The sequence below is a fragment of the Trichechus manatus genome, unplaced genomic scaffold, assembly GCF_000243295.1.
Source record: "Trichechus manatus latirostris isolate Lorelei unplaced genomic scaffold, TriManLat1.0 scaffold00008, whole genome shotgun sequence".
In the NCBI taxonomy this organism is placed as follows: domain Eukaryota; kingdom Metazoa; phylum Chordata; class Mammalia; order Sirenia; family Trichechidae; genus Trichechus; species Trichechus manatus.
Genome location: NW_004443944.1, coordinates 15317849 through 15334161, shown reverse-complemented (window position 1 = coordinate 15334161; position 16313 = coordinate 15317849). Strand labels below are relative to the sequence as shown.

Genomic DNA, 16313 nt, shown 5'->3' with positions numbered 1-16313 from the left:
CACTCATCAAAGGTGTAGTTTTTCTCAGTGTTCTAATTTTTAAAAAATTTTATCTGCATATTTGCATCAAATATTTCTTTGTGCAAAATGTATGTTTTTCCTTCTTAAAATGCCTAAAAGTTAGTTAACAGCTACTTTGATTTAATCTATACATGATGGTTAAGTGCATTTAATATTGGTAATTTAATGAAAAGCATTCCTTGCCCAATGGATGTATACATTTTTGAAAGAATAAGCAGAAATATATAATATGAAATGCTATGTAAAGTTTTCTATGTAAAAATATTATGTATAATACTGTTAAAATATGCCATGCTTTAATCAGGTGGTAAATCAATAAAGTTTTGAAAAGTAAAGTTGTTTTTAATGTAATAATTAAAATGTCTATCAAGTCATCGTTTTGGGTTAGTTTGTTCTTCAGATAGGTATGAGCTTGACTGGTGGTAAAATTTGACTTCTGTATTTAACATACATAATTAAGGAGAGAACATTGGGAGTTCCTGGGTGGCACAAACAGTTATGCAATTGACTACTAGCCAAAAGGTTAGAGGTTCGAACCCACACAGAGGCACCTCAGGACGCAGGCCTGGCAGCCTGCTTCCGAAATGTCACAGCCTTGAAAACCCTGTGCGTTAGTTCTACTAGGCACACGTGGGCAAACGACAAGAACAACTATCGAGGAGAGAATATTAAGTGTGGGCCTTGATTTTTTTAAGTAAAGTTATATTTTTGCTCATGAAAGGGGAAAAAATGCAGTCATGTAACGATTCTTACTTATCTCTGAAATCCACTCGATTACTCATTAATTTGATAAGTGGGTTAGTTCCTGAGAGAGAACAGAAATCTCTCCCTGATGTGGAGGGCAAGTGTGCAGTCCTAAGATGACAGAGGAGGACTCACAGGTTAGCCTATTGGGCATTGAGTAAGTAGGAGGCAAATTCCAGGGTTCATTCAGGATGTTCATTGCTGAAGACAGTAAAATCTAGGTTTGGATTTACGGCCCATGAATTCAGAATCCATTCTGAATTTTTTTTAAGTTTTAAATCATTATTGTACTTAAATGTTCCACTGTTGAATATGACCAATATATTGTCATCTTTGTTAATTCACTACAGTAAAACCTCTAGTCCCTGTGGTACTAAATTTCAGATGCTTCCAGTGAAGTATAACAGAGACAGCTCTTTCTTTTGAGGAAAAAAAAATGTTTCTAAAGTCTTTATCTCTTCAGAGCAGATAGTGCCTGGGTTTTACCTAGAGCAGTCCTCTTCAACCAGGGGCAGTTCTGCCCACAGATGACACTTGGCAATGTCTGGAGACATTTTTGGTTGTCACAACCTGGGGAATGGGCGGGGGGTGCTACTGCATCAAGTGGGTAGAGGCCAGGGATGTTGCTAATCCTACAGTGCACAGGACACGCTCCTACAACTTAAGACTTCTCCAGCCCAAAACGTCAGTAGTGCCAATGGTAAGAAACCCAAACTAAAATGACTTCCTTTCGCCAAGTGTTAACAAGTCTTCTGCAGGATGATGTTTTAGGACTCAAAAGTGGCAGATCCTTTCAGCTTTCTTTGGCCTTTTTCTGTTTAAAAACGAGTCACTTCCACTTACCAAAAAACCAAACCCACTGCCTTCAAGTCGATTCCGACTCATAGCGACCATATAGGACAGAGCAGAACTGCCTCACAGGGTTTCCAAGGAGCGGCTGGCGGATTTGAACTGCTGACCTTTTGGTTAGCAGCCGAGCTCGTAACCACTGCACCTCCAGGGCTCCCACTTCCACTTACCCATTTGAAAGATCTCGTTTTATGAAGGAAGGCATACTGGGGTTGAGGAAGGGCCAGCTCAGCCTTGTTTAAGATGCCAAGTATCTAAGCATTTTGAAAGGTAAATTTCAAAATTACACTGCATTATTACCAGTGACCACCAGAAGCTAGGAGAGAGGTGTGGAACAGGATTCCTCCTTAGAGCCTTCAGAGACAGCATGGCCCTTCCCGCACCTTGATTTCAGCCCCCAGCCCCCAGAGCTGTCAGAGAATACGTTTCTGTTGTTTTAGCCACCAGTTTGTGGTGATTTGTTGTGGCGGGCACAGTAAATTAACAGAGACCCCTCCCACCTGACTCATCAAATAACAGTGAATAGCGAGGTTATTCATATTTGAGTCTTTTTAAAAATCCTGCCTCCAGCAGGAAAAGGAATCTAACTAGCATTAACTGTCTTGCTGTCATTTATCTTTCTTTATAATTTATAGTTATTTTCTGTTTATGGCAAGTGAATCTGGTTTTCCATATATAGTAGTGACATCAAGTTTCCTTTTAAAATAAATGTATTTTGTGTCTGTAACATTAGAGAGCATCAGTGTAAATTATATATATACTGCATTTGTACCCTGCCAACAGACTGGAGCACATTTTAGGAAAAAATAAGTCTTCTTGTTTCAGCAGACCAGAGTGGTTCTCTGGAATTTTTGTAAACCCCCAGAAATCTGCTAAGTTGTCCTTGGGTCAGTTATTTATGTCACATCTTAGGAGTATCCAACTTAGTGATTGCAACTATGTCTCCAAAGCAAAAAGAAAAGAAAGGATAGGACACCAAAGATTCTGGCAAAAGTGATTTCAGTATTTTAAAAATTTTTAAATATGTATTCATTCTTATTTGCATACATAAGTCAACTTTATCTGGTGCTCAACTAAAGATTCAGCAACTGAGGGTAATTTCATACCAAAAATAAAAACCAAACCCATCTGACTCATAGCGACCCTATAAGACACAGTAGAACTGCTCCATAGGGTTTCCAAAGCTGTAAATCTTCACAGAAGCAGAGCCAATTTTCATCTTTCCCAAAGACTCCCCATCCTTTCATAAAACTGCTGCAGCCTTCTATTCATCACCCTAACCTGGATTTGCTTAAAGGACTGATCTTACTTTAAAATACCCACATATTTTAGTATATTTCTTAGCTGAGTAAATCTGAACTTGTATGGCATACTGATCGATTTTCTTCTACAGAGTTTCATGGGTTTCTAAGAAGCAGGCAAACACCGAGCACCATTCCATAGGAGAGGCCAGTGGACAGATTGGGAAGCCGAAGAAAGAGCTCGGTGCAGAAGGGCTTTGTGGGAACTTGCTGGCCTTTTTGGATCACTAGCGATAAGTAGGCTATTAAATGTCACTTTTTAAAATGCTAACACTTATAGAGGGTTTACTGCACCCTAGGTACTTTACTAAGTGCATTGCACACAGAAAGTCCTTTAAACCTCACAACAACCCTATGAAGTAGGTGGTACAATTACATCCTCTTTTGTGTGTGTGCTTTAGGTGGAAGTTTACAGAGCAAATCAGTTTCTCATTAAACAATTAATACACAAACTGTTTTGTGACATTGGTTGCCAACCCCGAGATGTGTCACACTCTCCCTTTCTCCACCCTGGGTTCCCTGTTGCCATTCATCCAGTTTTCCTGGCCCTTCCTGCCTTCCCGTCTTTGCTTTTGGGCTGGTGTGCCCTTCAGTTTTGTATACATGATGGAACGACGAAGCACGTTCCTCATGTGTGCTATTGTTTGCCCTGTAGACCTGTCTAGTCTAATCTTTGGCGGAAGGCTGAACCTCGGGGATGACTTCAGTACTGAGTTAAAAACGTGTCCGGGGGTCATAGTCTCCGGGTTTTTGCAGTCTCTGTCAGACCAGCAAGTCTGTTTTTTTTGTTTGTTTTGTGAATTCGAATTTTGTTCTACGTTTTTCTCCCCCTCTATTGTGATGCCTGCCAGAGCAGTCGGTGGTGGTAGCCAGGCACCACATCCTCACTTTTTAGATGAGGAAGCAGGCCCAGAGAGGCACACTGACATTTGCACCCTGATCACACAGGAAGTGAAAGAGCAGGGACTCAGACCCAGGCTTTATCTCCAGAGCACATGCTTGTCACCATAACCCAACCACAATGCCTCTCAATGCCACTGGTTAACCTGGGGGCAGGGGTGAGGACATCAAGGAGGGCGTCCAGAATGTGGTCCTGGCCTCCAAGGCCCTGTTTGTAAATTAGACTGCTTGGGTTTTGCAAACCTGAGTTAGAAAAAATCTTGGCCTTTGTAGGACTATAACTTGGACTTTTCATGACTATTTATATAAATATTTCCTTTATGGAGATTTAGAAGTCGAGGAAAGAAACTGACAAGCAGAGACAATGTAAGGGGAAGTGAGCAGATGCTGGGGTCAGGCCAGCAAGCCCTTGTGATTTTCTTCTTATCCTAAAATCTCACCCCATTCTCACCAATTTTCATCTTCACCTTCACTTTTCCATTTGATTACACCTCAAACTTCAACTTGTGACTTCTTTTGAGTCCACACTTGCTCCTGCCTAAGGGCCTTTGCCCTTGGTGTTCCCTCTGCCTGGAATGTTCTTTCCCTAGATCCCTCTGTGGTTTGTTCCTCCTCATCCTGTGCTCAGCTCACATGTTAATTCCTTGGGGAGGCCTTTGTTGACTACAGTTACCTTCTTGTGTCCTCAGAGCCTCCCACCATCTGCACCGATCTCTTTAATATCTGCCTCCCCAGCTGGATGGAGGCTCCACAAGGCCAGGGACGATGTGTTTCTTTCGTTTAGGACAATCTCACCAGCTACAGCACAGTACCTGGCACATAGTAGGCACTCAGTAAATATTCAGTGAAAAGAGTGCAGGGATCTTTTTTTTTTTTTAGGTAGAAAGCAATTTTATTGTTGAAATGATCAGGGGAATATCATGGAAATGACATGCTTAAAATATTCTAGACCATGTGGGAATTGATAACTCATCAGACACATGTCTCCATTTCTCAGTCTGTCTGGAACCACATGGTCTTTTATCTTGCTTCTTTCTGGTGGATCATCTTGCTTGGCTCAGAAAATGCATTAATTTGTCCATGGTGGAAAATGTTTATCCTCCTCCCCAAATCTACTTGCTTTTTTTTTTTTAAATTGTGCTTTAGGTGAAAGTGGGATCTTTAAGTGGAAATTCTTCTAGGATGACCACGGAACAGTTCACTAAGTCAGGAAAATTAGGTTATTAATTTTGCTTCTTGGGCCATCGGCAACTCCTGTCTTCCTCAGCTGACACCTGAAGACTCACTTCCCCTCCATATTGTCAGAGGTGGAAACCAGCTCTTAGCATCTGCCTCTCTCTGAGATCTGGAAGGTGCTCGATCCTCACCCTCCAAAGGACTCCAGCTGAAGTCTTACTTCCCCGCCTCCTTCACCAAAGGAAAGAAGAAAGAAAATTTTATTGCTTCCCAGACTGATCATCTTATATACTCTTACTATTTCAACCATTGTTTAGCATTTTTTTTTCCATTCCTGTGATAGCACCTTTGTGTTGTTAGGTGCCAAGTCATTTTCGACTCATAGGGAGCCTATGTGTCAGAGTAGTACTGCCCCATAGGGTTTTCTTGACTGTAGTATTTCTCCTGCAGAGCCTCTGGGTGGTTTCCAACTGACAACTGTTTGGTTAGCAGCGAGAACTTAACCACTGCACCACCAGGATTCCTTGTGACAGTACCTAGCAGCTAAGTGATGATAAATGGCAGTAATGACTTTTATTGGATTCTTACGTGCCAGGCCTTGTTAGTGCTCTGCACACATCATCTTTAATTCACAACAGCCCCATGAGGTAGGTACTCTTATCATCACCATCCCCTCTTTTCGTGGAGAGCTACCTGGGGGAACCCCGTGGTGCAGTGGTTAAGAGATAGGCCTGCTAACCAAAAGGTGGGCAGTTAGAATCCTTGGAAACCCTATGGGGCAGTTCTACTCTGTCCTATAGGGTTGCTATGAGTTGGAATCAATGGAAGCAATGGGTTTGGAGGTTTTTTGTTTTTTGTTACCTGGGACTCAGAGAGGTCAACTAACTTGCCTAAGGCAATACATGAAGCCCTGCAGTCTGGCTCTACAGCCCACCTCTTAACCACTGCCTCACACACACCCCCATCAGCACTGGGTGCTAGAGAGCCATTAGCTCCTGCCCCATCTCTCTCTTCCCTTCAGTGTCACCCTAAGGAAGAATCTCACACAAGGGAGGGGCTATTTTGATGTGTTGGAGAGAAGATAATGTACACAATATGGGGCACTGACCCCTTTGGGTAGCCCCAATGGACAGAGAACACATTTAGCACAGTATTAACATTTGCAGGCTCTGGGGCAGAAATATAGATGTAGGCTTACCTGTAGTTAAGTCTAAATATTTAAAAGATGTATGTCAAGCTAATAAGCTCTTGAATAAAACACATGCTATCCTCCTTCCTTGATAAACATACCTTTGTAATGACCTGGAAGGAGTCACTGGGTGATGCAAACAGTTAATGCACTTAGCTGCTAACTGAAAGGTTAGTGGTTTGAGTCCACCCAGAGGCATCACAGAAGAAAGGCTGGGTGATCTACTTCTGAAAAATCAGCCATTGAAAACCCTATGGAGCACAGTTCTACTCTAACACGTGGGATCATCATGAGTCGGAATCAACTCGACAGCAACTGATTCTGGTACTGGTAATCTGGCTCAAATACACACTTAACTAGTATGCTACAAAAGGATAAAAGCAGGATGGTAATAAAGGGATGGTAAAAGGTATGCCAAGAAATTGTTAACCGAAAGAAAGCAGTTCTAACAATATTACGATCAGACAAGATAGAAGTTGAGGAGGAAAGCTTTGAAAGGACCAAAGAGGAATATTTCACACGGTCAAGTGGTAGACTTCATCAAGAAGAAATCCCACAAAGCTTTATCTGCCTACTAACATAGCTTCCAAATGTAAAACAAAGGCAGACTGAAGGACACAGGAAAAATGACAAGGCCAGAACCATGATGAGAGACTAACACGCCACTCAGAAGACATCAGGTAAAGAAAATAAGGGCATACCTGTTGCCATCAAGTCAATTCCAACTCACAGAGACCCTACAGGAGAGAGTAGAACTGCCCCACAAGGTTTCCAAGGAGCAACTGGTGGATATGAACTTCTGACCTTTTGGTTAGCAGCCGAGCTCTTAACCACTGTGCCACCAGGGCTCCAAAATAAGGGTATAGAGAGGTATAAATAATATATTTTACCTACAGCTAACATTCTAACTAGTAGTGAAAAACCAAATGCTTTCCTGTTTGTACTGTAAATTTTTTCACCACGTGTGTATGTTTAAAAAGAAAGGTACTTCCATTTTAAAAAAGGTAAGAAACAGCAAACTGATACTTCTCAGTTTTAGCTATTAATACTCTTCCACTGAAGTTGTCAAGGACTTCATTTTACTTGGATCCACAATCAACACCCATGGAAGCAGCAGCAAGAAATCAAATTACACATTGCACTGGGCAAATCTGCTGCAAAAGACCTCTTTAAAGTGTTAAAAAGCAAAGGTGTCACCTTGAAGGCTAAGGTGCGCCTGACCCAAGCCACGGTGTTTTCAATCGCCTCATAAGCATGCATGCAAAATCTGGACAATGAATAAGGAAGATCGAAGGAGAATTGATGCCTTTGAATTACGGTGTTGGTGAAGAATATTGAATATACTATGGACTGCCAAAAGAATGAACAAATCTGTTCTGGGAAAAGTACAACCATAATGCTCGTTAGAAGCAAGGACGGCGAGACTATGTCTCACATACTTTGGACATGTTATCAGGAGGGACCAGTCCCTGGAGAAGGACATCGTGCTTGGTAAGGCAGAGGGTCAGCGAAAAAGAGGAAGACTCTCAACAAGAAGGATTGACAGAGTGGCTGCAACAATGGGCTCAAACATAAGAACGATTATGAGGATGGCACAGGACCAGGCAGTGTTTTGTTCTGTTGTACATAGGGTCGCTATGAGTCGGAACTGACTCGACACCTAACAATAGCAACTCTTCCATATCTCAGTTGAGATTGGACCAAAAGAAGACTTGTGTTTTGCAAGCACAGCCAGATGTTTGCCTGTGTCCATGCCCTTCTGAACCCAAAACATAAAATGATCTTTCACAGAGCATGCCCTAGATAACGTGTCTTTTCAGAATGTCTGTCCATACTTTAAACAGATTGTTTTATAAGGGTTTGGAAGAAAAGAAAATTGCATGAATGAATCCTCAGTTCTCTGCTCCCCAAAGTGGCTGAATTATTTTCTTTGGTTTCCAATACAGTCTGTTAGCAGATGTAGCAAACCCCAAGAGTGTGTGTTCCTGGGCGGGGTGGGGGGTTGGTCAAGAGGGCTCCTAAGGGAGTCTTCGGGTATCACACATCCCCCATGGAGAGTGGAGAAGAAGGACTCTCAGCCCTTCCATGCTCCTCACCAACATGTTCTTCTGGTGGCTAAGCAGGGGTGGGGTGTCCCTGGAGCTGTATCCACAGGCATGGTCATCTTGGCATAGCTTGAGGGCTTCCTGAAGAAACTATGAGAGATGCTAGACAGATGCAGGATGCCAGCCAGCCTCCATCGTGACTGGCTCTCAGAGATGGAAAATGGCTAAGTCATCAAGGTCATTCTCATACCAGGATTAGAGAAAATGCTTGTTCCAGGAATGCATATGATGCAAGGGTAAAAACACATCTTTTTCACTGATGTTCTAATAACCCCCTTTCCCTCCCTCTCTCAGCTCAGCCACTGCACCACTTTCTTTCCAAGCTCCAAGCTTATTCCCACTTCAGAGCTTTTACACTTGTTCTTCCCTCTGCCTGGAATGCTCCTCTTCCAGATCCTGAGTGACTGGCTCCTTCATTATGTTCAGATCCCAGCTCAAATGTCACCTCCTCAAAGAGGCCTTCCTGGATCACCCTACCTGAATTTGCCCACCCTCGACCATCATCCATCTTTCTTAACGAACTTCTCCTATTTATAAATGGCATCTCATTCAACATTCAACAAATATTTATTGAGCAGCTACTATGTGCTGAGTGCTCGGGAGTATGGCTGTAAGTAAGATCAATAAGGTCCTTGCTATAATAGAGTCCTCAGGCTGGTGGGGAGAGAGAGGCAACAAATAGACAATGAACTGCAGAGAGTGATAAATGCTATGAAGAAAAGAAAACAGACTGATATAATGGAGCTAGGATTGTTTGATAAAAGACAAGATGCCTAGCTGAATGTGAATTTCAGATAAACAGTGCTTATTTTCAATCACCTCATATGCACATGGAAGTTGGACAATGAATTATGGTGTTGGCAAACAATACTGAACATACCATGGACTGCCAGAAGAACGAACAATTCTATCTTGGAGGAAGTACAGCCAGAATGCCCCTTAGAAGCAAGGATGGTGAGACTTTGTCTCATGTATTTTGGACATGTTATGAGAAGGGACCAGTTCCTGGAGAAGGACATCACGCTTGGTAGAGGATCAGTGAAAAAGAGGAAGACCCTCAATGAGATGGACTGACACAGTGGCTCCAACAATGGGCTCAAACATACCTAGTATTGTGAGGATGGCACAGAACCGGGCAATATTTCGTTCTACCATGCATAAGATCGCTATGAGTCAGTTAACTGGGTGTCCTGTATTTTATTTGCTAAACTGGCGACCCTAAATAAAGAATCATTGGGTGATGGAGGGTGGGCAGTTTTAGGTGGGGTGGTCCAGGAAGGTCTCTTTGAGGAGGTGACAACTGGGCTGGGAGCTGGTCATTCAGGATCTGGAAGAGCATTCCAGGCAAAGGGAACAGCAAGTGTAAAAGCTCTGAAGTGGGAACAAGCTTGGAGCTTGGAAGAACAGAAAGAAGGTGCGGTGGCTGAGCTGAGGGAAGGAAGGAAAGAAAAAGGAGATAAGGTCAGATAGGTTGGCAGGGGCCAGATCTTACAGGGCTTGTTGGCTATGTTAAAGAGTTTGGAGATGGTGAATAACTTTACAAAAAACTTATATCTATAACCCCGCCACTCAAACAGAACTTCTTACATTTTATCCATAGGAATTACTTTTGCATGTTTGTAGCCAGGGTGCCTATATAATTTTGTGTTCTTATAATGTTTGTTTCATTAAAAAAGTGACCACATAGTTCAATCCCAGGAGTAGCATGCTAACAATTCCAAGCGATGACTCTGAGTGGAGACAGCTAGCCCGGCCTGGTGAGAGAAGAGGAGGAGGTGGTGGTCAAACTGAGGTTTGCGATTCCTCTTTCTCACTCAATCCTATGGGCTCTACCTCTAAAATATATCTCGAAGCTGTCTACTTCTCTCCATATGTACTACTACTCACCTCAGTCCAAGCATCACATCTCTCCCCTGGGTGCCTCCAACAGCCTCCTCACTGGTCTCCCTGCTGCAAACTCTTACCCCGCATACAGTCCATTCTCCACACAGCCACCGGTGAGACTTTTAAAATGTAAATCTGGTGGTCATGCTGTGATAGATGCACTGAAGACAGAGGCCAGACACTGGCTTAGGAGGCCGACGTGATGTCGCCCCCATGCCCTCTAACTTCATCTCCTGCCACTCTCCACATCACTAAGCTCCAGGCTAGCTCATTCCTGCCTCAGAGCCTTTGCTATTGCCATCTGCTCCTCCTGGAATAGTTTCCCGGCTGATCTTCACACTGCTGTCTCCTTGTTGAAATCCAGGTCAATTCTCTTGTTCCGATGCCTTCCGTGACCATTCCACTTACTTTCCAAGTCACTGTCTGTCATATCATCCCATTTTTTATTTTCTTCTCGTTATTGTTGTTAGGTGCCATCAAGTCGATTTTTACTCCTAGCGACCACATGTGACAGAGACAGTATAACTGCCCCATAGGGTTTTCTTGGCTGTGAGCTTTACAGAAGCAGATCACCGGATCTTTCTCCTGCAGAGCCACTGGGTGGATTTGAACGGCTGACCTTTCATTTAGCAGTCCAGCCTTAACTGTTGCGCCACCAGGGCTCCTTTTTCTTCTCATAGCACTTATCAGTATCTGAAATCATCTTATTTGCTTGTATATTCCCTTTCTTCCTCCAAAATATATGCTCCATGAGGGGCAGGCAGTTCTGTTCTGTCTGAGACACTATGTACACTCTTACTAAAGACCTACTACATGCCACGTTCTGCCATCAAAACAGATCACAATCCAGCAGTCACTCCCCGGATCTGTGCTCATCTCAGAAAAATGGGGATTGTGATGCTGGTTAAAGTGGCCAACGCCAAAAGGCATGGTCATTTGTGACGTCACGTAAAACCAGACCGGGGTTCCGATTGGCTATTCGCTCTTGGGAGGGGCCGGAACAATCCTGGCCCCGCCCCCTACAGCTCCTCTCTCACGCATGCGCTCCGGCCGCAGCATCGCCGCCGCGCCATTTTGCTAGGGTTTGAATGTGAGGCGGAGCGGCAGCCGAAGCGGGGAGTACTGGCTACAGGTCGCGGCTGGGATTCCCTTCTCCATTCCCGTATCCCCACGAGGTAAGCCGTGGGGCGTGCACGGTCTAGCAGGGTGGCCTCCTGGGACCCCGCTGAGGGAAGGGTGAGGTGCTCCTGGCACTTCCGAGCGCTAGTAAGCCGGGGCCGCACCTCTGGGCGGGAGCGGAGTGTGAGCCGCTGCCTCAGGCGGCGCCCTCGGGCCAGATCTTTGCCTTCTGGGACTGGTCTCGCGTCACCTTATGGCGTCCCGGCTCTCAGGCCCAGACCCAGCAGGGCCTGTGAGGGGCGAGGGTAGTTGCGGCGCGGCCTAACGCGAACCACCCCAGCGCCCGCCCCTTCCCCTCCAGCGCTGCGCTAATTGGCTGCGCCGCCGCCTTGCCGCTCGGGAAGGTCGCCTCTCATTCGTCACGCCCGCGCGTCTGTTCTCCGCTGCTTGGGGTGGACCTGGCCACCTGCAACGTGAGCTGTGTGTGCGGCGGCAAGGCCTGGCCATCCTGGCTGTGGGATGGGTGGGCGTGCGGTCAGGTCCGATCGCTCAGACCACTTGACTCCAGTGAGACCCCTGGACTCACCCTTCTTTTTAAGAATGAGGGGAACTTATTCTGTGTGCCTCAGTCTCCTCGACTGTAATTGGACGTCGAGTTCTCACTTTGCTGAGTTGTGAGGATTAAATTCTAGCCAGTGCACCTGGGACATAATAAATGTCCAGTAATATGGACTGGATGAGAAGGGGTGGGCGCTGGGGCGGTTCGCGTTAGGCCGCGCCGCAGCTGCCCTCGCCCAATAATATGGGCCCCTCCTTCCTGGGGAGAACGCTATGGTGTGGTGTTTCGGAGCTTGGACTTTGGAAGTAGGCCAGCCTGGGGTCGTTCGTAAGGAACCCTGGTGGTGCAGTGGTTAAGCCCTTGGCTGCTAACCCACCAGCCACTCCGTGGGAGAAAGATGTGGTAGTCTGTTTCCATAAAGATTACAGCCTTGGAAATCCCGTGGGGGCAGTTCTACTCTGTCCTTTACGGTCACTATGAGTCGGAATCCACTGGACGGCAATGGTGGGGGAGGGGTGGTTTCATTCCTAGGAGTGTAACTTAGGCTAGTCATTTCATCTCTATTTCTTTACATGCAAAACGGGGTAATAATATAATCTGCCTCCTCCTAAAGTAGCTCCTAAAATAACTTAGTGAGGCTCCAGTAAGTTATTATCGTGGTTTGCAGAGTCCCTCCTGAGTTAACCATCGGTTCCCCTCTCCCACTGTCTCTTCTCCTTAACCACTGTAGCTTCACTGACCTGATCTTTTCTCTTTCATTAACATTGCAAGCTCTTTCCGGTCTTAAAGCATTTGCACATGCCTTTGGTTTGCTTGGAAATTACCAGTACTAGATCTTTGCAAGACTGGCTCCTTATCCTCAAGTCTCCCTCCTCTTAAGCCTTCCCTGACCAACCTCTCTAGGGACCTTCTTCCCAGAACTCATCATCACATCGTCCTAGTTTTATTTACATCATAGCATTAACTTGTTCATTGTCTTTTTCAACTACTAGGGTGTAAGCTCTTTGAAAGCAAGGACCTTGACTGTCCTGTATCCATGGTGGCCAGTGCTTGTCACACGATAGTTGCACAATATAAAAAGTATTATTCTTCCTTGGAGGCACAGATGGGTTCTCATCATTTTTGGAGTCCACCAATGCTCTTTTTCTCTTCACCTTGGGCCCCCACAGTCAGATCTTTGGTCTCTTCTTGTGGTTCTTCATTTTTTGTAGAATTTCTGGGGCTCTTGGCCTACCTATCCACTCCTCTCTTAAGACCCTTTGTCTTTCACGTCTTTTCAACAATACAAGGGGATACTTTCACTTCTCGTTAATTTGATTTCTGCTAGTTGGAGGTTGGGCAGAGGGGGAGACCATTTCCTATACAGAATGGAATGGGTGTGGGAACAGTGCTCTAGCTTTGGAATTCATTTATTCCTTTACTAACTTTATTGACCATCCACTAAAACTCTGGGAATACAGTAGCAAAACAAAAATAGACAAGGTCCCTTCTCTTGAGGAGCTTGTATTCTAGTGGGGGAAACAACACAAATACATGAATTAGATCATTTCACACAATGGTGACAGCGATGTGACAAGCAAAGAAGGCTTCCCTGAGGAAGTGATATGTAACTGAGACTAGCATGCATAGATGAGGGGGCAGAACATTCCAAGGAGAGGGAACAGGGACAACTTTGGAATAATTGGAATATTTGAGGAATAGCCAGGTTGCTGAGCATAGTGTGTGAAGAAGGGAGAGGTATCCCGGGGCCAGATCATAGAGGGCCTTGTAGGCAATAGAACGAGTTTGGATTTGATTCTAAGTGGTTTAGACCTGTGATGATTAGGCTAAGGTGTTGGGAGTGTGTTCTTAATGTATATGTGCCCAATAGTTTTTATTCATTGGGTCTCTTTCCCTCTCCCCAGATGTAAAGCCTCAGGAATGGTTCTCTAATGTGGAGGAAATATTTAAGAAAAAGGCACACAGCTTGTATCGCTGATGTCACAGGTGTCTGTGAGATGGCCTTGGAAAGCAAAGTTTTTGTTCCAAAAGCCTTCATCTATAACTGAGGACCTATGTGAAGAGGCTAGACTTAGGTTCCAGCCATTCATTCAACAAGAAGAACTTGGAATTTAGATACGTGTACCATAAAATTGATTTATTATGGTATATATATTTTTATTTTTCAATAAATAAAATCTTTATTGGATTTTTTGTTTCCATTTTGAATCTTTATTATAAAATCATAACACTTTTTATATTTATAGCTTGATAAATATTTTAAAGTGTCAAAGTACCTTCACCTGTGGTCAAATAAGATCACATAATTAAACCTTGATCTTGTAATATATTGTGACTTCCTGTGGAGTGTTCTCTGAAATTCCCCAGTTTGTCCTACTTTTCCAAATCTGGGCTAAGCTTACAATTTAGTTTTATAGACGTTGTCATTAATGAGATATAAAAAAGAGGCTGTTGACAAAGATTTGATCCCTTAACGTTAAGATTCTAGGATCTGTATAGTATTTTAATTTTCAGGAGTAGTAACATGCATATTTATATAACGTTCCACTTTTTATTTTATTTTAAACTTTTAAAAATTGTCCCACTGTAGCATGTCCACTTCATCATTTTAGGGACACTCTCTATCATGTGGTCTTAGAATCAGTTGTCTCTACTTCTTTCTGTCATAGTCAAAATTGACCAGCAGAAATGTGAAGAATGATAGTACTTTTGATGGAAAAATCAAGAGTACTCAGCTGTTTAAAATAGTACAACAAATATGTATAATGTGCTCACCACTGTTGTAAGGCTCTAGGGAGATAGCAGTGAACAAAACAAAGTCCCTACTTTCATGGAGCTTCCAGTCTAGTGGAGGGAGGAACACAGTAAATCAAGAAAGTAAGTTAAAATTAATACGTCTGGTAAAATTTCCTTAAAAAAATAAAGGAGATGGAGACTGACTGCAGTGGGTACTCATTTAGATGGTTCAGGAAGGCATCTCTGGAAAGAGTCCTGAATGAAGTGGGGCAGTGTGCTGTGCCACTCTGGGGGCAGAGCTGTCCAGGCAGAGGGAACAGTTAAGTGCAAAGCCCTGAAATTAAAGTATAAGCACTGCCATGTATGAACAGTAGTACAGGATAAATCTCAAAATTCACTTCTTTCTTTACTTTTGAATGAATAGAAGTTAATTATGACAGGTACGTTGGTCACTTGTTGTGAGTTCCTACAATATTTCAGGACCACTAATAACTGACCCTCAAAGAATAATTTCCGGTCCTGACCAGGAACTCATGTTTTAGCTGGATGATTGCCATACTGACTCATCCATTAGTTCATGCGGCAAATATCACATGTCTGCTATGTGCCAGGCAATATTGAAGGTCCTGGGCATACAGAGACAAGACACACAAAGCCCCTACCCTAAGGAACTTAAAATCTAGCAAGTGTGAGAGAAAACAAGGAAGTAACTTTTAAAAAGGGTAATTTCAGATCAGGTTAATTGCTGTAAACAGTATACAGGGGTAGATGAGGTAGATGATAATCCTGGAAGGCCCTCTTCCAGGAGTTGATAGTGGGCTGATAAATTTTAGTAGAGACACATGCAAGTGCTATAGGAACATAACGAAGAAAGTTAGTGACATTTAATTATTGAGGAGGGTTTTTTAAAAACCAAATAGCTCCAATTAATCTCTCTAGGCACCCCCCCCCACACACACACACACAGTTTCTAACATGCTGCGTTGCGTAAGTCTCAAAGAATAAACTGTATGAGATGAAGGAATAGGGTAGTGTTTTGTTTTTTGTTTTTTTTAAGCTCAAATACATTGATGCAAATAATTTTACTTGGCAACAGCAAACTTTCATGATTTCATAACAGATTCAGCATTTCAGCACACAAAAACCGACTGGGAAAACGAATTGACTAAATCACTGCTTTCCAAAATGTTTGTGTTCCATAGAAAAGGGTTTCTTTGGTCAAGTAATGGGGGAAAACTCTGGATTAAACTGGTAACTTACGAAGAGAATACCTGAAGCCTTTAAAATGTTAATATATATTGTGAATCTCTAAAGGGGGTGAAAGATAATGTGTAGCATTTACCAAACTTTGGGTATAAAAGGCCAGAAAGGGTAGCCTTTAAATAAATTGTGTGGTTGAATGGAACTTGCTGTTCGTGCACTTAGAGTGTGGTATGCCCTGGGTCGAAGGTACTGAAGATAGATAGGTGGTAGAATCTACTAAATCAGTTATAATATTAGTTTCCCTTGTAATTAAAAAACCTTTTCTAATTAGGGGGAAAGACTGTAGTAAGACAAACAACCTTTCAAACACTTCTCCTTAGAAGGTTGTGGTTTCTGGCTGCTGAGGAGTACCATGCACAAGCACAGCATAAAGCCATTTTCTTTATCTTTCTGGCTTTTTTTTTTTTTTTTCCTAATTTCAAGATAAAGGGTTATAGTTTTTGGATCAGTCCTGTTCAGAATCTCAG

At 43.4% G+C, this 16313-nt stretch overlaps 1 protein-coding gene across 2 annotated transcripts in view; it reads left to right on the top strand.

Annotated features, from left to right (window-relative positions):
* The first annotated feature begins 11167 nt into the window (after nt 1-11167).
* CSE1L (chromosome segregation 1 like) overlaps nt 11168-16313 on the top strand; it is a 42261-nt gene continuing 37115 nt past the window's right edge. Inside the window, exon 1 of one of the 2 annotated variants that reach the window (XM_004370264.2) lies at nt 11168-11344. The gene's annotated coding sequence lies outside the window, so the exon portion shown is untranslated. The remainder of the gene's footprint in view (nt 11345-16313) is intronic. The other variant, XM_023743076.1, reaches the window with a different exon arrangement.